This window comes from Motacilla alba, chromosome 10 (genome assembly GCF_015832195.1).
Source record: "Motacilla alba alba isolate MOTALB_02 chromosome 10, Motacilla_alba_V1.0_pri, whole genome shotgun sequence".
In the NCBI taxonomy this organism is placed as follows: domain Eukaryota; kingdom Metazoa; phylum Chordata; class Aves; order Passeriformes; family Motacillidae; genus Motacilla; species Motacilla alba.
In genome coordinates, this window is record NC_052025.1 from 2,357,489 (window position 1) to 2,381,434 (window position 23,946).

A 23,946-nucleotide genomic window follows, 5' to 3' on the forward strand; every position below is an offset into this window, starting at 1 on the left:
GTGTGATTCATGTAACCCATAAAGGGATCCTTGGAAAAGAAGAAAATAATGATAATACAAAATATGAGCAAAGTGTGATGCGATAATGGTAATGGAGAGTGTGTGAGCTGCATCCTGTGTGCTTCAGAGGAGGGGGGTATAAGGTGAGTGAGTGCTGTGCAGAGACACTTGGGGCAGATCATGATCAGAGTCTTCCTCAAAGCCTTTTTCCATAAGATAGTGGGAGTTCAAAATCCCACTTTTAAATATTTTTCATAATTCAATGTTTAGTCAAGGTGGATGCTCTGTTTTGACCCTTCTCTGTGAACTCAGGGCACCCAGACCCTTACTGGGTGCTGTCGTGGGGTACCCTCTGCTCTTGCTGCAGGGGAAGCCAAAAGGGGAAAAACTCCATTTCTTTGCAATAAAAAAAAGAGTAAAAAGCAGATGTTTCATATTAAGATATGTGCTTGTGTTTCCCTGAGCCACGCGCTCTCCTCCTTCCAGACCACTGTTCCTTGCACAGTATCTGCAGCTGCTGCAGGGGGAAAGGTTAAATCATCTCAAAGTAAAAAGTAAAATACTCCTTGGGTGGGCTTTCCCTGTTTGAGTTTCAGGCTCTGGAAGCTGTAGCAGGCAGGTCAGGGTTTGGGAGCAGAGGCTCATGTTGAAAGGATAAATTAGAGTTCCCTTCATGAGCGTCCTCAGCCGAGCTGTCACATCTCTGTGCTCCCAGGCTGAGGTGTCACCAAACCACATCCCATGGAATGATTGCTGCTGGAAGCACGCAGTGCAGATCCATGCTGGGAGTACCTCAGGTATAGTCAGGGAAAACATATCATGAAATTTAATAAGAATAAGCAGGCCTCTGTTCCTGATGATTTAAAAGATTTTAAAGAATCTCATTCCATGATACTCCTGTGTTGCAAGTAGACTCTACCTGGAGCTGCGTTCATGTTTTCCCAGAATTTTTTATTCTTGTATTATTTGTGACACTGTTCTGTTCCCTTTGATCACAAAGACGGTTAGCATCAGTTTTGAAGCCTTCAATATTTTGCTGTTAATGAAGTATAGGCCCCTGTTATGTGTTAGGAACAGGCAGCTTTCTGGGAATATCAAACCTTCATGTGCTGGGATGGCATTAGGTAACTCAAAAAATATTTGCTGTTTTCCTTTTGTAAATACAGAATTGAGATCTAGACCTGTTTGCAGCATTTCCTTGCTGTGTTGGGGGTATGCAGGCTGCTTGTGAGTTAAGGGAATTGGGAGAGAGATGTCAAATGGGTTTTGTAAGCCACAGGTTTGTATAATTTTATTTTTTTACCTTGGTGAGTGCTGATAAAGGCTGTTCTGAGTGGTGCCCAAGTACAGTGTGGGATAAAGGCTGACTCTCTTTTTCTTCAGCTGAGCAGAATGAGTGTAGATATCAGCTTTGGGGTGTATTCAGGGAGGAATTTGCAAATTACTGAGTCCAAGCAGGAGCTTTGCTTCAAGTGCAGTCACGAAGGCATTCATCTTTCTGTCCAGCTCTTCCTCAGGCATGGAATGTGTTTGGTTGTGACAAAAAGGCAGCAAAATCAACTCAACAACGTATAACTTTTCCCCTTTTGACCCTGCTACATTTCATGTTTTGAGGGCAGACAGCCTTAATGTGTCATTGAGGTCCTTTCTGCTTCACTGCCGCTCTGCTGGTTTTGATATCTGCTGATAGTCGGCAGATGATGTCACTGATTTACTCACAGCAAAATGCTGTTTATTGAGTCTCTGCAGTCAAAGTTCCTGTCTCTTCCTCCACCACAAGAAGTGGTTATTTAGACCTGTGTGACACTAAAGGGTCAGCAGCGGGGTAAGCCAGGTCACAGAACCACTAAGGGTACATGTGCCAGGACAGTCCACTCCTGCTGCCATGAGGTCCAGAGAGGGTTAAATGGAGCTGACAGGAGGTGAGTTCAGATGTTGTTCAGGTAGCCATGGACTACTGTGGCTACAAAAACTTTGTGTACAGAGTCTGGAGAAGAACTGGACACACTCATCAAGAGGCTGCACTGAGTGTTCTTGATAGAACTGCAGAATGGCCTGAGTTGGAAGGGATCCACAAAGATCAGCAAAGTCCAGCTCCTCACCTTGCACGGGAAAACCCTAGCAATCACACCCAGAACACTCAGATGCCCAGACTGACTTGGGGAGGCCCAGAAATACAAACCAGTAGAAATGGGAAAAATGCATAGTATTCTTACTCTCTTCCTTTCCTCCCCAAACATGTGTGTGTGGGTGTTCTTCCAAACTGGAGGTCAAGCTAACTGTGCCCTATTCTTTGGTTCACCCTTTGCCTCTTGGAGGATGTGACATGAGGTCTGAATGGGGTCATCAAATCCAACTCCTGGTGCGGCACAGACACCCCAGCAATCCCACCCTATGCCTGAGAGTGCTGTCCAAAAGGTCCTTGAGCTGTGGCAGCCTTGGGGCCGTGACTGTTCCCTGAGGAGCCTGTTCGGTGCCTTCACCCTCTGGGGGAAGAACCTTTTCCTAATATTCAACCTAACCCTCCCCTGACACAGCTTCAGCTTCATCTATTTGTTGTTCATGCTGAAGCTGTCTGGCAGAGTTGAGGTGTCCTGCAGAGCCTTTACCACACAGCAGAAATGGTCTGTGGAGACCTTGTATTTTTCCATATGAGTGTGGAATGCTTTAATTGAGAGTCTGCCTATGGGAACCCCCACTGATCCAGGACTGATGGGTTGCTTTTCAGATAAGTCACTTGTTTCTGGAGAATTCTGGGCACTGCTAAGCCAGGTTCTCCTGGTCTGAGCTCAGCGCAAGGGCTGGAGCATCATGCTGGCTCTTGAGGTTGTGTTCCATCATCTAATGCGGGTGGGAGCTGTTGTACCTTTTCTGCCGTGCTCGATGGTGTCAACGCTTTGGAGTAGAGCAGTGTCCATTAGCTTGGAATTCAAATATTGTTCTTGTGCTTTAATTTGGGAAGAGTACAAACACCTCAAGCCTACAGATGAGAAGCTTTTTCAAAGTGCTACCCAGAGTTTTGTGCTGCTAACTGGTAATAAAATAATAATGAGCTGAAGTACAAAAAATCCAAAAACTGGCTGTGTACCAGCTTCCTGAGAGAACTATGGAGAAGTGGATTTGTAGAGTCACCTTCCCTGCTGTGGCAGGAGCCATGTCCTCCTTGGGGAGCCAAAAAGTGGCTGTGCTGTACCCCCACCGTTGGAAGCAGTACTCCACAGAAGTCACTCGTCCTGGTTCAGGCTGGCAAGTATTTCCCTGGCCCCTGGAGGAGATGAAAGACCTGGTTGTGTACTCTAGGTAGCAAATGGTAGCTTTTCACACGATGCCCTCCAGGATGTTAGTTTTTACTCTGGAATGGAAACAAACTTCTCATCTGCTCCTTGCCTTGAAAAGTAATGTGGAAAATAACCAGCAAGGCTTAAAGGTTCTGGTGGAGCCCTGTTCTCTCGTTCTCTCACACCAACAGCTCAAAGAGTTTTTGGGGGTCTTTGTGGATTCTCCAGCCAGTGTGGTGGTGATCCTGTGATGTTCAGATAATGGTTTAGGTTGAATGAGCCCTCAAAGCTCATCTCATTCTGACCCCTGCCATGGGCAGGGACACCTTCCACTAGACCAGACCCTGTCCAACCTGGCCTTGAATACTTGCAGGGATGGAGAGTCCACAGTCTCTCTGTTCCACTGCCTCACCTGGAGGATGTAAAGAACTTCTTCCTCGAGTGGCCTTTGAGGGCTGACCAGCATGCTGCTTGTTGACCATGTGCTGGGAAGAGACCACTTTGCTGTGGTTCTGTTGACTGATGCAGGGGGTCTTGTCCTGAATACAGGTGCTTGAGACCCATGCCCAGCTCCACACCCCTGAATGCTTCATGGCCTCCTGCCTTTGGCACTCTGGAAAACAAGTAACTCTTCTTGCTGAAGCGCCTGGTACAAAGCAAAGCATCCTCATGCAAGGATCCTGCATGACTCGTGCATGGTAAACATCAAGGCCTGTTCAGCTCCAGGTGTGTGTCTCTGGGCCTGAGGCCTCTTTGGAGCTGTCCATGCTAGGACTTGCCACAGGAAATGGGCTCAGTGCCTGAAGATGCTAATTAAGTGCAAAAAGGGTTAATTATTTGTCGAGAGCTAGAGAGGGTCCCATTTGCCAGTCATAGTTTCAGACTTCCTCTTTCATTGTCATTCTTCATTCTGCCTTAATCTTCCCTTCACCCAGGGACGTGGTCCCTGGATTCTCCATAACGTCAGGCTTTGGACATCAAGGCTGGATGGAAAGGGAGAGGCTGCAGCTTGTTACCATGATAAACTGGTGCTCTAACAGGGCTGTCCACATATTCTCACTTGCTAACCATTGCTTTCTGCTGCTGCCAGAGGTGCCTTTTTGCTCCATGCCATGCTTGCAGCTAAACAAGACTCCTGGCTTCCTGGCCATGTTGAACGTGGGCAGGATTTCTGGGTGTGTGGCCAGGGAAACGATGGAGACCAAGCTCTGCATTTTGAACCTGGGGTTCTCTCAAGATGCTGGAGCCACATCTGTGTGAACGTGGGAGTCATGTTTGCTGTGCTTCAGGTCAAAAGGTCTGTTAAGAAAAGGTTTGAATGAGGTGGGGATGGGTTTTGTCACTTGGCCTTGCCAGTAGGAAGTGGCGGAGTCTGACTGGCATGGGGATTTTCTCACGTTACACTTTGATCCTCTGTAACGTGCTGCTTGTCTTGTTCTTTGAGCAGAACATGAATAATGCCTAACCCCTGGTTCAAACCTGAACCTTAGGATGGCATGAGATGATTTATTTACCTTTATTCCTAAAGTGAATAATGTATTATAAATAGAGTCTTCTGTTTCGCTTCCTTGTTTGGAGTCACCACCAAACATTGGGATTGGTGTAAGGAAACTGAGTAAGTTTCTGGTCAGTGAACCCATCTGGAATTTTTATGCACAGCTTTTGGTTTTCTCTCTAAGTTTAAGTAGGGCATGTTCCAAGTGGCAAGACAGCAGAGCTGAAAGGGTGTTCAGCATTTAAGTATGTGGACTGTCATGTTAATGGGATGCTCCAGTTTTTTTGCCCAGGAGTGGATGACAAGTGACTAAATAAAGCTGCAGTCTCTGTTTTCCTGTGAATAGGTGCTTGTGTTTTCCCTTTCTTTTAGGTCTTGGTTGGTTTGGTACAAGTTTGGCTGGTTCTTCCTTGCTGCAGCCTTTGACCTGGTCAAATAACTTGGAATTACTTCAGTTTCATGTAGAACAAAAGTTGGCCTTAAATGCTTCACTGTAAATTTTATACTGAGGGCTCCATTCAGGTCCCTAATACCTTTTCATTTGAGAGGAGTGAGTGTCACTGCTTGCACACTGGAGTAATGGTATGTGTTCCTCACACTGGTGGTTGGCTTCATTCCGAAGCTGGTGCTGGATAATTGTAGAGGAGGACTAATTAATGATAGCTGTTGGGAGCTCGTGAGGACTTTCAAAGTCTGCTACAACCCCACTGAGCAATCCTCCAGGCTTCTGGAGGACAGAAGCCATGAACAACATCAGAATAGCACGGGTGTGACTTGGACTGGACTGACCACAAGCTCCTGAGAGGACAGGTCAGAGGTGGACGCCACATTCCCACGTGCTTCTGTCAAAGTGGTGTCACTCAGCAGCGCAGCCACAGTGGCTTCAGTCTGTTATGTTTGCCCAGTTCTCCAATCACAATAAAAAAACCAAACAGAATTAAATGTAGCAGCAATTTTAATGAAGTAGTTTAGAATAGATAAAATTGAATACACTCAAAATGTTGGCAGTACAATTGGGTTAAAATGAGGTGCAATCTGGTTCTTATAATAGCACATAAGCAAAAATTACCGCGGGCTACGGGGTGAGAGGGCTTTGGGACCCTGCCACCTCACGCACAAGGTCGTTAAATTACAATTCCCCTTTTTATGCTGTGTGCCATCACCATCTCCTCCCATTTTGGATTCGTCACAATCCTATCTCCACCCTCATCATCATCTTCATCTCGCATGCGCCACCATCTCTTTTAGGTGGTCTCACCACTCTTTGAGGGTCGTCTGAGGAAGGCTTCTCCTCTTCCTCAGGTGTCCTTTATTTCACCTTTGGATTACACATGCGCACCAAGCTGGTATAATATGAGCCAAAACTAACATTATATGAGCCAATGCCATGTTCTAACGTTAAAGCAATAAATCTCATAAAATTAACATGTTCCCGATTTCCACCCAAGTTTTCCCTCTTTTCCAGATAAATTTAGTAATACTTATCTCTTACTCCTTCCTGTCTTGAACATCTGCAAGAGAAAGAGGGGGGACGGATCCCTCCCCTGGCATTTCACTTTTTAACTATTTTATTATCTCCAAATATTAATTACTGTATCAATATTGATCACTGTTTCAATTTTGTCAGCACGAATCACACCTATTTATCACAAGTCTGTCTTGCACTTCACGTTGGAGAAAGCAAAAACACCCTCTGTTTTAAGATACTAATATGGACCTTTACTGTTGCCTTGCTGTAACAGCTGGAAAAATAAGGACAAAGTGCTAACTTGGCTTGGAATACCCATTGGGGAGCTGGTTGCTTGTAGCCTGTGTAAGGGAATCTCCCATGGTGTTTCAGAAGAATCTTCTTTAGATGACAGTCATAGCTTCTCAGAACTTGAAGTTGCTTTTTAAAATCTTCATTTTTGTTAGAGCTATCCGTGCGTTTTCTTTCAAAGAGTATTTCATGCCCACGTTTTGAGTGCAGAGCAGAACAGGCTGTCTCTGGTTGCTCTGGGCAGAGTTACCCAGAAATAGTTTCATTTCGGTTTGACTTCCACACCTGTCTTACACTGCACTCCCCTTCAGAAATTGCTGTTTGGACCCTGTGCTCTGGAGGGTGTTTTTTAAGGAAGAAAGTCAGAAACAAACAAAAAAACCCCTTTTGCTTTCTTCTGACCAAAGTGCCTGGAGCAGGGCAGGAGATGGAGCCAGCCCAGGCACACTGCGTCAAGGGAGTTCAGGTTTGGGAACCTGTTTCCCAAGGTGGGGAAACACAGTTTACCAAAAACCAAACCTCCAATTACTGAAGAGACAGAAAGATGTATTTTTTAAGAACACACTGTCTTCTGAACTGAAGTTCATATTATTTATTGCATGGAAAGCTATGAGTTTGCCCTGACATAGGGTAAAGAGAATGATTTTCCTATGAGCAGTGGGGTTTGGCTCTGTTTCATCCCCATACTTGGATGTTGCCATATCCAGCTGAAACCAAACAATGCCTTTTTTGTTTTTAAGCAGGATACAGTTCGATTGGAAGTCACTGGAGATGACTGTTGCATGGAGACTTCCTAAAATGTGTTTTCTTTTTCACCAGGTTCGGTACAGATATGAGTGCCTGGCTGCTCTGCTGCTCCCGTGCCCCAGCACTCCCTGCCCTGTGATTTTTGGATAACAAGCTTAAGAAGTGAATTACACATCAGGTGGTGAGTGTCACATGCCTTTGATGTTCTGGAGTGTCTTAGCTTGGAGCTCAAATTGTCCTTCCTAAAAAACCCAAACTCACCTGTATTTGATGAGAGGCACCTCCATTGTGGAAGCAGGGAGAGCTGAGGCTGCTCAGCCTGGAGAAGGGAAGATTGCATGGACACCTCAGAGGACTTTCCAGGGTCTGAAGAGGCTGCAGGGAAGCTGGAGAGGGACTGTTCACCTAGAACAAGACAAGGGAGAATGACTTCAAACTAAAGCAGGGGAAATTTAGGTTAAATACAAGAAAGAAATTGTTCCCTGTGAGGGTGGGGAGGCCCTGGCACAGGTTGCCCAGAGCAGCTCTGGCTGCCCTGAACCTGAAAGTGTCCAAGGCCAGGGCTTGGAGCAAGCTAGGCTAGTGGAAAGTGTCCCTGCTCATGGCAGGGGGTGGAACATGCTGATCTTTAATGTGCCATCCAACCCAAACCATTCTGTGATTCTTTGATTCTCTATATAAGCAAGACACTAAAAATCCAGTATCTTATCTGGATTATCAATAAAAGATCTGCCGAGCCTATGGAAGGGTGCTTAGAGACCTGAATGTAAGTTGTTCAATTCTTATTCCTTATTTCCATTTTGGTTTTTTTTCCTCTCAATTTTGTCAGCATTTTTCATCTGAAATAACTTATCTGGGAACTTAGATCCCTGATTTCCTTTCCCTGGTATTATTTTTAGAAAGACACGTGTAGAGCTGAGAAGTAGGTAGCTGCAGTGTTGCTTGTCAGTGACTAACAAGGAAATTGGGCAGGATTAAAGGCAGGGAGAGTCCAGAGTTTCTTGTGGTGAACTCAGAGCAGAGTTGTTGTGTTGTGTGTATAAGTGTGTTTGTGTGACAAATAAAATAAGGGCCAGGTTATCTAATCTGTAACAGCTCACCTATGGATGTGAGCAGATAACTCAAAACTGAAGTAGTTGGGAAAATTTTCCTCTCCAGAAATCAAATGGAATCGTATTTTTAGGTGAGAGTGTTGGACTGATTGCAGTGGGGGTAGATCCCTTGATTTCATGTAAATAAACCAGTGAGTGTTCTGGTTTGGTGAGGGTGCTGACCTTTAGGGAGTGCAAGTCCCTGCTTGGCACGAGGGGTTTTTGGGGTGTACATAAAGGCTGAAACTGGCACCAGAGTTCCCTTTCTGGACTTCTGAAAAAGCATTTATGTAGTGATAAACAATTTTTTGTGTGCAGACTAAGTGATCCTGATTAAGTCATTGGGATGTTTTGTTTAGAGCCATAATTGTGCAGCATCCTTTGGGAATGTTGTTTCTATTTTTGGCCGAAGTGATACAACAAAACAAATTGTTTTAAAACTGTAATTTCCATTTAGAATTTTCTCTGTAGAAAGTTTCAGGAGCTCTTGCCTTTTGATAATTTCTGCTGGGGGCAGGGGGGGGCATGATGGATGGGCCACAGTTTCATCCTCTCAGCTTCCAGTCTGGAGGAGGAATCTGGTTCCAATGTTGCTTGATATTGTATCTCAAATTATTTTTGCAACTTCATTCCCTAAAACCAATTTGTCTATTTTTGGTGACAGTAGTAGGAGTGTCATTAATTGTTGAAAAGTGTTTAGTTTGAGCAGTTCAGGCTGATGCAGTACAGTGCTTTAATATCTTCTATGAGCCCAGCAGAGGCTGTGTCATCTGCCTGGGCCTTATTTCACTTATTTTTTTTTTCCCCTCAAAGAGAAGCCCCTTCTGTCTAAAGCTTTGCTGTTGTGATATTGTGCAGGGTTTCTTCTGAAGCTGAAGTCACTGGCTTGTTTTTCTGTACCCTGCCTGTAAGATGTCTGGGATCTTGGGAGGTTTTCTTGCCTCAGATATATCTATTTCCCAAGGTTTGCATTCCTAGAATGCTTTTTCACTTGGCTGAAGCTTATTTCCTGTTCCTGCCTCCTTTAATCTTTCCATATATTTTAATTTAATATTTAAAGATGTGCTGGTTTTCCCATTCTGTGACTTCCACAGGTGCTGCTGTGAGCCAGCACTCTGCCTCGTGCCATCACTTGTCTGTGTGTGTCCTCACCTGCGTGTTCCCTGCCTCAGTTTCCCCAAGGTGCACTGGCCTGGCTTCTTCCCAGCCCCAGTGAAACCAGTGCCAGATGCTTCCCTCCCACATTTGTGCTGCAGAACCAGACGTTATCCATGTGAGTGAGGAGCTGGCTCTTGGCACTGCCATAGTGTGCTCAGTCAGCCATATCCAGCTTGAGGAATTTGGCCTTAGGTGCAAATTTTTTTCCCTGGATGGCAAAAATGAACAAGAGCAACAGCAGCTGCAGCCTCAAGCTGATGTCCAAAACAAGGAGACAGCTGTGAGGGCCATAGGTGCCTCCTCTGTACCCTGCTTGCATCCTGAGAGCAGCCCTGGGAATGTGGGGAAGCCTAAATTTCTTTTTGTACATGGAGCTTTCTAGTTGTATTAGTCATCCATCAGGCTTCTGGATTATTTAAGTGCTTAAGCACTCCTCAAAAAACAGCAATATCTATTTGTAGAAAGGTACATCGTGTGAAGTGCAATTCCAATCTATTAGAGATGCCTGCTGGAGATGTTCTTGGGAATTTTGCCCTTCCAGTTGTAGGACTTCAGGAGCTGGAGAGCCCCCGTCAAAGCTCTGAAATCTTAAAGGCTTCTGGCTGGTTTTGTGGACATGTATGATGATACATTAGAGCTCCTCTCCACTTCTCCCACGAAATCACTCCTCCTGTTCAGCCCAGTGCAGCCTCAGCTGGTCTGTGTTGGTCTCCAGACACTGAGAAAACCTGAGGAGAAGGTGATCTGTAGCATTAAGGGGAAATATTCTTCCATTAGGCACAGGAGAACTGACTCAAACAATGAAAGACCAAAACCCTCTTCTCTAACTCTTGAACTTGTCCTGTCTTGAACTGAGTCTGAAAGTGCCTAAAGCTGAAATGGTCCATTTTTAAGCTGTAATTCATCTGTCTATGCTGTTGGCAGAAAATCTTTAGGACAGTTGCTAGCTAGAAAGTTAATTCCAATACAGCACAATTATGTCCTCAGAAACTTAGAGAAAACTTAAATCTTCATGGGTATTGTGGTGCTTGTGAGTTGACTTCATTGTATTCTAACCCAGAAATTAAACGTGAGGTTTCGTGTAAGGTTTTGAGATTCACAGACTCACAAAACACTCGTCCTTGCTTATGCAGTCTGGCTTTTATGTAACTCATTATTTTTGCTCAAATGTTGCAGATAGTCGGTTTCCTCTAGCAACAGCCACCAGATGTTTCAGTGAACAAGACTTAATTCTTTAAAATTGACCTGTGAGAAATGTGTGAAGGCGAACAGGGAGGCGGAACAATTGTATGCCAGCGTGTTTTCCATTTCCTTGCTAAAACCCCACTGCAAGCCTTGCAGTTGGATTCCAGCAACGAGGGATCCTCATTTTTGTGGTACACTATGAGGCCTTGAGTGTGGTTTTTAGTGTTTCCATAAATGTGGTGCTGGGAGCTGGGGGATGGGATCAAGCTGTCTTACAACTGTTGGTGTCACTTGGGCAGTTGGCTCTATGTGGATTAATTCTGTTTGGTGGATATGCCACCGTGGGAATCCTGCTGTCTGTAGGTCTTCTGTGATCAACCTTGTGCTTTGCTAGACTATTTCCTATTTCTATGGGAAACCAACTCCTACCTCAGTTTTCCAACTGGGGGAAGAGAGTGACCCAGTGGGGTGTGTGATCCTGGTGATCACTGCAAGAAGTTCCCAGCAGCTTTTGTCTCTGCAACATCCCCATTCTGGGGGTTTCTGCTGTCCATCCAGGACCACTTTGTGTGGGAGAAGATTGCACAGGGATTCTTTGCTGGGGGTGAATTATCTGCAACCTGGATTTTTGGGTCTGTTGTTTTATTGCCCATGTCTGCAGAGACTACATAAATCAAGGCAGAGCTGTGCCATTTCCCTTCCCCACAAGGATATCTTGCTCCCATTTTGCTGCTTCTTGTGCCGTTTGGGCATGGACGTGTGCACAGGACAGATGATCTTCAAGAGGAAATTTACTGGTCTGTAACTGGGGGTACTGGTGATAGCTCTGTACCTGAGAAGTAAGGATTGGGTAGAGAAGTTCAGCTCTGCAGATATTTTCAAGATTTTGGAGATGAAAGTATCTCAAGGCCAGGTTGGACAGGGCTTGGAGCAACCTGGGCTAGTGGAAGGTGTCCCTGACTATGGCAGGGGGGATGGAACTGGATGAGCTTTAAGGTTCCTCCCAACGCAATCCAGTCTGGGACTCAGCTGGCAGCCAGCCCTGCAGTTCTTGAGTTGACTCACTGAGAGGTCAAACAAGTGCCAGAGCTGGTGAAGAGGAGGGACTTGAGGGTGTTTGGTGGATGGAGGACAAGGAAGGTGCCTTTTGGGGTAGCTGGGTGTTCACTGGGGTACACATCTGATGTTTGTGTACCAGGCATGCCTGTTTGGTAACCTGAGGGCTGTTCAGCTCTTCAGTCGGAATTATCTCATCCCAGGATTACAGAATCAAGTAGATTGGAAAACACCTTTGAGATGAAGTCCAGCTTTTGACCAGTCACCACCTTTTGAACTAGAACAGAACACTACGTCCTACCATCAGTTGTTTCCTGAACACCTCCAGCTATGGTGACTCCACCACCTTCCTGAGCAGCCCATTCTGATGATTAATAACTCCTTCTGAGAAGAAATTCCTCCTGATGTCCAACCTGAACCTCCTCTGGCCCAGATTGAGGCCATGTCCTCTCATCCTCAGCCCCAGTGAGGCACCTAAAGCCTGGCTTTGCCTCCCACTCTCCTTCCTCATTGTAACCATGCCAGTATGGGACTCTCTGCTCATGAAGCTGCCCTGTCCCTTCCAGCAGCGTGGGAGGTGTGACTCTGACCCGTGGCTGCCAATGCTGGGAGGCTCCACTGGGCTGGACTTGCCTTGTCTTTGCCTAATTTCAGCTTCTAGCCTGTCTCAGCCTGGCTGCTGAGATACTAATGCTCTGCTCATGGTCTGTTCCATCCCTGGAATGGGCTGGAGGAGCCTGAGCTGCTCTGTTTCAGGCCCATGGGATGCTGTGGGGCCTTTTGAGAGTTCACCTGGAGGCAGCTGCTGGTGAGTGCTTGTAGACAGGATAGAAGATCTTGCTACGATAAACTGATTTTTATCTGGGAAGGTTTCCTTGCTGCTCACTTCCTTTGGGTCATGACTCCGAAAGTGTAACCACTTAATTGTTTTAATTCTAAGAATTAGGAGCTTTTTCTCATTACCTTAACCCCTCTTTCTGAGCTTCAGCACTTGCAGAGGATTGAGAATGAAACACTTCCTTGTGTGTCTGAAAGACTAAGATGAAATCTAGAAGGGACCTGTCATAGTGAGTGGCATCCTTGCCAGTGGCAGAGGGTTGGAATGAGATGAGCTTTAAGGGCCCTTCTCACCCAAACCATTCCATGATTCCATGAGTATGTGAATCTCTGTACATATGGAGCTTTGACTCACACCCAGACTCTGTGGTTGAGCTGTTGTAAACAGAGTTGAGAAGGCTGGTTTTGAGCTGTGCTGGAGGCTTGGTCTCACTGATTGCTTTCCTGGGGAAAAAACCCACTACCAGGAAAACTAAAACTTGATTGCTAAGTTTTGTACCTGATCACCACCCACATCAGGTATAAGCTGCTTTTTGTATATGTATGTGAGTTGCTAACATGCACCTATCACAATAATCCAGGGAATAATCCCTGGAAAAAATGATAAAGTCATATGAATCCTTTCATTTTCTCAGCATGCAGGTGTGTAAGAGATGTCAGAGGATACTTGGGCATCCTCACCTGTATCTGGTAGTGTTTCAGGGGACATCAGAAGAGCTTGGCTCCTGGAAGTGGCATCTCCTGTTCCCTGCCAGCTGTCCTTTGGTGTGAGCGGTTCCAGGTTGTGCTGTGCAGCATTCACACCTGTGGAAGAGGAGAGATCAGCTGCAGACAGGGACTGTCCAACCTCCTTCCTGGCCAGCTGGCAGGTGATGTGATTTCTACAGGCAAATACAGGGTTGTTGTAATCTTCTCCTCCTCAAGCAGCAGCAGAGGTTTGCAGGGCTGTAAATCACTTCAGAGAGTGCAGGTAATGAAGCCAGGTCCCGTGGGGACATCAGACTGGTACTTTATAGATGTGGTCAAGCAATGATCCGTTGCAAACAAGGGGCTGATTATATTTAGGTAGGTTGTTTCCTTTATGTGCAGCTTCTCCTTGTCCTGAGATATGGCCTGGGAGGGATGATGGCCAGACCAGCACGGTTGAGAGTTTACTTTCCATTTTAATGTTGCCCTCAGGTGCTGGGAGGTCTAATTTTTAACATTTCCTGTAGCAGGAGGCAGATAGTTTCCTTCTCACCTAAACTTTCTTCTTCAGCTGAATGAGAATCAAATCTAGGCAGTTTCTGTGACAAAACAGCATTCTTCCAATTCTTATTGTCTTACCTATCAATGGAAATGGAAAATGGGTTGAAAAGACCTTTCTGATGCAGGTGTTTGAGTCGGCCATGGTGAAATTGTATCAAGTTTTGCTTTTTCTGGGATGCCACCTTTGGGGACATGGAGCTGCTCCATGTGAACGAGGATGGTGGTTGACCTCAAATGAGCTCTGAAGGTCCCAGGTTCAAGAATGGATGAGCTACCTCTCATGTCCCAAGCTGTAGGGCGCTGCACCCTGAGCTGTGGGGACAGGAGGCTGCACAGATTCACCCAGAGCAGGGCGAGTTCAGCCAGGTGGGGAAAGCCAGTCCAGCACCATAGCACTGATGATATTACAGGTTCTGAGATGGTTTTTAAGCCCTTCACTCCAACACAGAGTGTTGCTGTGCTCTCCCCATGCTCCCAGGGGCTTGGGTGCCTGGTGCTTGTCCATCGTTCCTGCACTGTCATGGCATCAGCTTCTCAGGAATAATCTGAAATGCCCTTGTGCCACCTGCCTGTGTTCATGATCTGACTGAAAAGACTCAGCTAGAAATAGCCTGAATTTTCTTCCGCATGTGGTGATTCAAAAGGGTATTTTGTGGTTGAGCACAGAGCCATTTTTGGGTTTCAAACCACAAAAACAAGGTTTGAAAAAGTGCCTGAAGTACTGGGCTGTTGTCTAGAGATGCGATCAAGAGGTGCTGTCTTTCCTTGTGGAAGAACTGCCTTGTAGGCAGAAGAATTGGGCTTGTTTTTCCAGCTTTCTCAAGGTCATGTTATTGGCATGGGAGGGGGAACAGATGCTGTAATGGAGTAACTACTCTTGGAAATACAGTTTAAGATAGCTCCTAAAGGGGATCTGTGGTTGAGGGAGGCAGGGTTCCAGCAAAGGATTCTTAGAGCTCAGCCTGTATTTAAGTGAAGATTTGGTGGTGGGGGAGGATTTAGATAGATCTGTGCCTCTCAGAGGGCAAGGAGGCTCGGTAGCAGCTGGCTTCTCCCATGGTCTGGAGTCAAGTCCTGCATGGGACAGCCCTCCATGTCTTGTTTTAGATGATGGTTTTAAAGCTAAGAGGGTGGGAAAAGGTCTTGTGTCTCTGCTCAGTGAGGTTACTGCCTGTGAAAGAAGTGCTGGGGTTCAGGGTGAAGAAATGTGCCAGCTGTGATTAGTCTGGCCATGGCCATGCAGTGCAGGATAGAGGAATGTTATCATCAGGATGTGCTTCCCTTGGCTGTAGATCTCCGTGAGTACCTGTGTGGCATCTCTGCTTTGTTTTAAAAGATAAACTTAACTCTGAAGTCTAGATGAGTGTGAAGTCCAGAGAGGTAGAATAAACGGCTTTTTCCTTCAGCTCCAGAACTTGCTCTGATCATCACTCCTTGTTCAGTGTTTTCTTGCAGGCCATTGGCCTCAGTTTCTCCCATTGCTAATTCAGGGGGTCCACAAGGTGTTTTTTAATCTCTCTGCACCAAACTGTTGCTATATCATAGTTTTGGTTCTTGAGGAACCTTTAGGCTTCTCTCTGCAGTGTCACTAATTTTTAAGTCATTCTAGGATGGGAAATACAGTTTCATGGAGCTGCACACACTTCCTATAGCTTCTGCTGCTGGAGCAAGTGAATTCAAGGATGTCTTAGGAAATGTGCTTTCAGTTTCTGGATGATCCAGAAGGCCCAAGTTCTGAAGCTTTTTCTGTGGACAGGGATGAGCAGCTCCATTGCCATGTGGATTCCTTTGTGTTATGCTGCACAGCTGAGCTGGTTCTTCATTATTTTCCTCATGGAGGGAATATTTGTGGATAGGTCTCCTATGACTTTATCATAACAGTGGAGAAAATCAGGGTCTTTGAATTCTTTGTTAAGTGGGATCGATGCCAACTTTATGTTGTGGTCAGCAGGCTGGTGGGAAGGGATGACATGCAGAGGGCCCTGGAGAGGTGGGACTGTGGGAAACTCTTGGAGCTCAACAAGGCCAAGTGCAGTGTCCTGCCCCTGGGCCGGGGCCATCCCGAGCACAAACACAGGCTGGGGGAAAAGGGATTGAGCACAGCCCTGGCAGCCCTAAAGGCCCAGTGCCCTGCAGCTTGGGCAGCAGGGCAGGGGGGATTCTGCCCCTCTGCCCTGCTCAAGTGAGACCCCACCTGCAGAGCTGCCTCAGCCCTGGGGCCCAGCAAAGAAAGGACGTGGAGCTGCTGGAGAGAGCCCAGAGGAGGCCATGGGGATGCTTTGAGGGCTGGAGCCCCTCTGCTCTGGGGCCAGGCTGGGAGAGCTGGGGGTGCTCATCTGGAAAAGGCTCCAGGGAAACCTTAGAGCCCCTTTGACAGCCTGAAGGGGCTCCAGGAGAGCTGGAGAGGGACTGGGGACAAGGGCCTGGAGGGACAGGACACAGGGAATGTCTCCCCACTGCCAGAGGGCAGGGTTAGATTTGATAATGGTTAGAAATTCTTCTCTCTGAGGGTGGTGAGGCCCTGGCACAGGTTGCCCAGAGCAGTTGTGGCTGCCCCTGGATCCCTGGAAGTGTCCAATGCCAGGCTTGGGATAGTGGGAACTGTTACTGCCCATGGCAGGGAGGGGGTAGAACAAGCTGAGCTTCCAACCCAAACCAGTCTATAAACACAGGATAGGGTTAGAAACTTCTGGAACAGGAGTCTCAACATATAAGCCTAATGCCTTGAGGAATGCAGCAAAATCCTTCTTTTTGTTAACCATAAGCCTTCACTCTTGTCCATACTAGCGGGTATTTATAGTTTTAGTGGTGTGTGCCTTGTCTTTCCTTCCTAATGGATTGCTGGACCACAAGTGGGTGGAAGATTTGTTTGTTTTGGCACAGTATTCCCTTTACACAGGCACGTCTGGAGTTCAGAGCAAACGGAGCCAGGCCGTGAACTGTGCAAAGTCCTTAACGTGAGGGAAAGGAGAGAAGCAGGAAGTGTTGTCATGTAAAATTACCTCTCTGAAACTGAACCATCCCTTCAGCTTATTTCCCTGCTGGTTTACAGGCTGCTTCCTCGAGCTGCCGTTGCTCCATCGGATGCACCGTGAGCGTGAACGTCTGTGTCAGCGCTGCCTGTTCCTGCCCCTTGCCCTCCCTGGGTGTGCTGTGGGTTGGGAATCCCGTATCCCTTCTTTAGGGCATTGAGTAGCTCCAGTGGTAATGCTCTTCTGGCACAGATTGTAATGGATGTAACCAAAACAGCAAGGTGACCTCAGAGAGGGAGCTCAGGTGTTCTCTCGCTGTTGAAGCGCCTTTTATTGACCTGTCAGATAAGCATCAGGCAGTGACACCGTGCTGAGATGCACATAAAGGGTTATCAGTGTCAGTGACAGCAGCTGACATGAATGAAATCCACTGCCATGACCTTAACACAGCAGCATTTCCAAAATTTGGCTTAATAATGAAAATAAATGTGCCGTTGGAGTTATTGCTTTGGAGTTATTGCTTGTGACTTGAAGAATCGTGGCTTATGGAATATCCTGAGTTGGAATTGACCCACAGGGATCAAGTCCAACACCTGGCCCTGCACAGGACACCCCAATAATCCCATGTCCCTGAGAGCATCGTCCAAACACTCCTTGAGCTGTGGCAGCCTAGGGGCCAAGACCATCCCTTGGGGAGCCTGTGCAATGCCTGACCACCCTCTGGGGGAAGAATTTTTTCCTAATATCCAACCTAACCCATCCCTATCACAGCTCCATGTTTTTTTTTTTCTCACTATGCAGGGATTTCAGGGGTGGCAGATGTCCTTGCAGGCATTAACACCCTCTTGGGCACATTGTCCATCACCCAGTGCAAAGGCAGGTGATGTCTGACCACCCCTGTCTGCCAGCCTGTGTTTAGAGGAGCCAGGAAGGGACAGTGGTGTCTTAACCAGGCTGATCCTTCACAGATTAAATTTGTCCTTTTACTCTGAGCTTGAGGGGGGAAATTTGATGACCTTGATGATGCCCATGTGAGAGCTGGATGGGTACTGGCAAGAAGATGTCTCTGAAGCTTCTCCAGACTGTCACTGTGGGAAACCAGCGTGTGTTTGTTACCACCTCTGGTGCTGCATGTGTCACCAGACGTGTTCTGGTGTGTACGATGGCTTTGCAGGAGTGCCAGTGCAGAGACTCCATCTCTACTGATGCTGCTCCACCTGGAGCACGTGGTCCTCATCTTGGCATCATTTTACAAAGAAGCTGCGCCTGTGAAAACACAGGTAGAAAAATGACAGGTGTGGGATGGTGCTTCCTAGTACACCAGGAAGGAACTAAAATACCCATCCAGTGTGTGAAGACTTCTGAGGAGCTGACAGCTTCAAATGTGAGGAAAACAGAACCCAGAAAACCAACCAACAGCACAAACCTTCAAGTATTATGATTTTTTAAAGCCATGTGGCTGCTCTTGGAGGGTTGGTGGCTCCTGCGTGGCTTCCCCCTGCGGGCGGGTGCCACAGGCCACTTCCTTGCCAGATTAAGGAAGGAGCTCGGCACAAACATTTTGTTTCTGTGAACAAATGCAACTGTTTGTCTGTGTATTTTGGGATTACAGTGCCTAATTGCCCTTCTGAGGAAGTGCAGATTTTTATGGAGCTGATGGTGTTTGCGTGGGTGTAGCCACCAGCACAGAATTAGACCAGTAACCAAGGCTGGACCTTGCACTGGGGAGGAGGTGGCTCAGCTGCCAGCAAACAGCGTGACCTTTGCTTCATTTAGAAATAAATGAAGAAAAATAGATTAAAATAAATGAAACTTTGAAAGGCAAGAAACAGGATCTAAACATCTTCTGGCCTGCCTGCAAGGGGCTTGTGCTTCTCCAGTGGGTATTTTGTTTGGTCTGGATGTAATTCCTAGCACCTTTCAGTCGCACAGTTAATCCACATCCTTCTGACAGCTGATCTGCCTCATCAGGACACGGAGTTGGGAGATCTGGGAGCTAAAGGGAGTCTTATCAGAGAGGAAGGAAATGATGGCTCTTTACGTGCCATAAGGATGCTGCCTGTGGGATAGGTGGATTTTGGGGTGGGACAGCTTGTTTTGGGGCGGCACTGTTGACATCGTGGAGTTTTTATTATCCCATAGCAGGAAGGGGATTGCTGCAGAAGGTTTCAGGCTTTGAGTGTAACAGTGCCTTAAATATCAAATTCTGGCAGTTTTTAATGGACATTATCTATCTCAATAAAAACCTTCCTCTCCCAAAACAGAGGTGGCAAGTAATCAGGGTGCTGGCAACAGCATTGGATTGCTTAGGCTGAAGCACTGATTTATTAAGCCCAAATTAGCAGGATTTATTACGTAGGGGTTGGGGTTCTTACCTTTCCAGCTCCCTTGTGCTCTAAGCCTCATAAGCAGGTGAATGGTTGGTCACTCCCATCTGACAGCAATTCACCTCCAAGAAAGCAGCCCTTTAAAGGCTGGGGCAGGTTTCTCTCCCTGTGTAGGTCTCAGGTACATAGTTTCCTCTTGAAGACATGGTTTAATTGCAAACAAAATATGTGGGTGATGTCAGTCAAATTCCTGCCAAATGTCTCATCATATGAAGAGACAGTGTGGTCTACTTCTCTCTCCTTGACTGCTGGAAAAGGTAGTATCTTCACAAAAGGAGACAGTAAAGTTCAGACATTAAAAGGAAAAAACATGTACATTAAATCATGGACTTTCAAGTTTTCTTGTGTTTTCCCTTAATACACTCCATCTCTCTCCTGGTGGCATCACCATTATTATTTTTTAAGAAGGGCTGCTGTTCCAGCTCTTACATCACCAAGTTTCCAGTTTATTATCCAGCTCTTACAAGGAGTTTTTAGTGATGAGCATCCTCAAATGAAGTCTGTTGGGCACTGTCAAGATTCTGTGGGATGGAATGACACAGACTTGGCAAAGTTCTCTTCCCCATTTGCTGTGGGGCGTTTGGGCTTTGCCTGCCAGGCCAGGTCTTAAAGTTCAGCTGCACAGAGTGTACTTGAGACTTCTACCCACTCCACTCTTCTTGGGCATGTTCTGTTCTTATCTTTTCATCCTCTCTTTGTATGAGGCTATGTGGTGGTGAAGAACAGCTGCTTGAGTTATTGTGGGGTTCATCATCCTTGGAATCACAGGAGGACAGGGATGCACAGTCTCTTACAGCCACACAAGCTTTGGCTGGTGGCTGCTGTTCATCCCTGCAGGACAACCTGAGCCAGGCTGAATCGTGCCCAATTCGTGGTGCGTTTGGCACTCGGTGCCTAGGTCATCTCACTGAATTAGGAACTTGCATGAAAATCCCTTTCTGAAGCCACCTACTTCTGGTGCACCCTCATAACTTCATTCCTGTTGCATGGAAATGGAATCTTCTCCAAGGCTTCGCTGCTCTTTGGTGGACACTTGGACATGGAGAGAACCCTTACACCCACGTTTAGAGCTCAGTGCTGTGAGAGTCCAGATGTTTTGCTGTCTCCTGAGCCATCAGGTACAAACACTGAGCACCAGGAGGCTGATCCTGGGTCTAACCAGAGGCGTCTGAAGATCATTTTAGGAGCTGATATGAGACTTAGCAGAAGTTTGGTGTCATTTTGAGCTGAGGCAACAAAGAAACCGTTCTGCTTGTTTGTCCTCAGCTTTTGGAAGAGCTCTAGGTATTGGTGGGACAGAGAAGGGACAACCTATTCCCATCAGGTATCCACAAGCCAGGCCTGGGGACCTGGGGCTTTCTTAAATTGGAATACAAAGACCCTGCATCTGAGTCCCACCTCACTGCTGTTCTGTTATGACACTTTTTATGGATACTGGATGGCACTTGACAGGAATGTGTCCTTCCATAGGGGAAACACATAGCTGTTGGATGCTGGATTCACCTTGGATAGGGCCAGAAGGCTCTCAGCACCTCAGGGCTCCCTGTTATACCAAGCTGGGTTCCACTAGCACAGCTTCTACCCACCCTTGCCATCAAGGTGTCTTCAGTTTTCTTTGACCCATCTCCTCAACTTCACAAGGACTTTGCTTCTGGTGAGAAGCTTTTCCCCACCACACACACACACACTGTGGAAGCTGCCTTGGCTCTAAACTTGATATTTGCATTCCTTTCTGAAGGAGAAGAAAGCACTTCATGGTTTGGAGACTACCAAGGCTTTTGGGGGTGGGGAGGAGTTGTGTTTGGCTGCCAAGTTCACCAGTCCTTTCAGGTTGTCTGAGCCTGTCTGCAATTTATCCTCTGTGCTGCTTTTCCTTGCCAGACAGAGTGCAGATAAAACAGTCGTAGATGATTGAGGTGCATCTGTGTTAAATTAGGCTGTAAATCTGTAAAAGTGATGTTGCTGCCAGTGATCCAAGGCTGCTCCAGAGCCTAAGCTCCCGTGGTGGTCTTGTGGAGGACTTTGATACCATTAACTGCAAACTACATCCATCAACCACCCTGGATGCACCTGAATCCATGTGCTGTGGATTATTCCTTGATGATGGATGCACATGGCTGTCTAGAAGTCATCTTTGCCCTTTTCTTCTTCAAATCCATTGTCTGGAAGGAAGGGGATTGTATAGGGACATTTGCATCTCTCTTTTTGCTGTTAAACAACCTATTTTAAGAGGAAAAATAAACCTACAGGTTTATGATGCCTGGATGTCAGAGAAGAAAACTTATGTAGGGTCTGTTGTAGAGCTTTTGCTGCTGGCAGGTTTTTCCTCATTTCCTCTGTAGCATCCCCATAAATACAGATTTCTGCTGGAACCTGATCTTATGTGGCCTAACACAGCCTGTTTTGTGAGCAGAGATGCTATCCTGACCACCAGGCTCTTTGAGAAGCTGTTCAAAGATTGGACTTAATGATCTTGAAGATCTTTTCCAGCCTTAGTGATTCTAAACACTGGATGGTAAAGCTGGGGTGGGTTGCTGTACTGTCAGGAGGTAGATCCCAAAAGTGCTGTGGGTGTAAGAGTCCCCTCCAGTCAGGGACAGCAGGATGCAGGACCCCTGGGAAGCAGGGAATGCAGCCGTGGGGCTGGTGGGGTGTATGGACTGAGCACCTGCAGGGATCATAGGGATGTGCTGCTCACAGCCAGGCATTGGCATTCCGATGGGATTTCTGCAGAGGGATGTGAGTCTCATGTCTGCTCAAGCCTCAGAAGATACAGAGGCACTGTTCTGGCAGTTGCACTTCAGCTTTTACTCTACCCAGCCTGAAAAAAAAAACCACCAAAATACAAAGAGCTCAGGTTTCATGAGGGGATTTTTTCATTTTATTTCAGCATTCATCTGTTCCTTTAGCTGTTCCAGCATAATCTCCTTCTTCACAGACAGTACTAACCCTCCTTTTCTGACAGATTATGGTCTCTAGTCCTTTTTACATCTATAGGGATGTGCATCCCTGGCTGCTGGCACACGTTTGGCTGGGACTCAGTTCGGGGAGAGAAGTCAATGAATTGATCTCACATCACACAATCCACTTCCCTGGAAAATGCTCTAAGCTTTGTTTTGACTCTGCTCATGTGGAAGAACTAAATTTCCAACTAAATTAGTTTTTCCCTTGGAAACATTCCTGGCTTTCGTGCTGAGCTTCTGTAGAGGGGATTGGGAGCAAAGTTCAGGAAGGAACTTAGAGAATGGGTGCTTGGATCACTCTCAGTGAAACAATCAACTGAGATCACTTGGAAAAGTAACCTGCCAATGTATTTAGTTGGGGATTATACAATTAATGTGTTTTAGCATGTTCACAAGGCCTTCAAGGAAAAGAGCTCTTGGAAGTTCACTTCACTCGGCTGGAAAAATGCACAAGTTCGTTTGGGCTCATCCCTGTTTGTAAAAACTGTAATTGGAGGATGCAAACTTGGCAGTCCTGGGCGTTCATGAGTAATGAATGAGGGTAGTGATCCACAGTTGTCCATTCTTCTCCCTTCCCAGCAATATAAACTTAAATATTGTTTGTGTGCCTCCTTATTTTCCTTCTGTGAAGCACTGAGCAAAACTAACTGCACAAGCTGAAGATTAAATTGTTGGGTCAAATGATTCAAAAGGAGCAATTAATTATGTTTAAAAAGCATCTGCAGCCTCCAAGGTTGGGAAGAATCTCCCAAGTGAGGGGCATCTGACGTGACGTGCACCTGCTTGCCGTAGTTGGCAGCCAGCTTTGTCACTGCTGTTCCCAGCTCTAAATTGCAACAGAGAATTTTGACCTACTTTTTCAGTTTTTCTGTTGTTTTGCACAACATTGAGGACACTGAAACCAGGTCAGTGTAGTGCTGGTTGGGGAAGCACAGATAAATGCTGATCTCTGTGTAGAGGTGCTGCTGGGGTACAGCGGGGGAGTTGGAATCCATCCACTGGAAGATCCTTGAAGTAACCAGAAAGCTCTTGAGTGGGAGATGAAAAGGCAAAAAAAAAAACCCCAAAACAAAAAAAAAAAAACCCAAAAAAAGATATTTCTCATGTCTGAGTGGGGAAAGTATTTGACCTTCCATCTTCCCTTCCTTGGCTTGGGTAATAGCCAAGCACACGAGCAGGGCCCTCTTCCAGGTAACACCAAGAGTGTGGATCTGCTGGAGGGCAGGAAGGCTCTGCAGAGGGATCTGGGCAGGCTGGATCCATGGGACAAGGCAGCGGTGTGAGGGTCAATAGGGCCAAATGCCAGGTCCAGCACTTAAATCACAACAACCCTGTGAAACACTCCAGGCATGGAGTTGGTGTCCGGGAGGCTGCCTGGTGAAAAAGGACCTGTAATGGTCAACGTGAGCCCAGGTGGCCAAAAAACCAGCAGTGTTCTGGCTTGTGTCAGCAATAGTGTGACCAGCAGGACCAGGGTAAGGATTGACCACCTGTACTGGGCACCCCTGAGGACACACCTGGAATCCTGGGGTGAGTTTTGGACTTCTCACAACAGGAAAGACATTGAGGAGCTGAAGGATGTCCAGGGAAGGGAACTGAGCTGGGAAAGGGTCTGAAGCACCAGGAGCAGCTGAGGGGCTGGGGAGGCTGAGCCTGAAGAAAAGGAGGCTCAGGGGAGACCCTCTGGCTCTGCACAACTCCTGACAGGAGGGGGCACCTGTGGAGGGGATGGGGGACGTCAGGCTCTGCTCCAAGGGAACAAACAACAGG

General features: G+C 46.7%; 1 protein-coding gene across 3 annotated transcripts in view; it reads left to right on the forward strand.

Moving 5' to 3' along the window:
* The window catches only part of CSNK1G1 (casein kinase 1 gamma 1), a 102,064-nt gene that overhangs the window by 13,450 nt on the left and 64,668 nt on the right, over window positions 1-23,946 (forward strand). For 2 of the 3 annotated variants that reach the window (XM_038146780.1, XM_038146782.1), the window contains exon 2: window positions 7,352-7,460. The gene's annotated coding sequence lies outside the window, so the exon portion shown is untranslated. Of the gene's footprint in view, window positions 1-2,784; window positions 4,005-7,351; window positions 7,461-23,946 lie in introns of those variants that run through there. The other variant, XM_038146781.1, reaches the window with a different exon arrangement.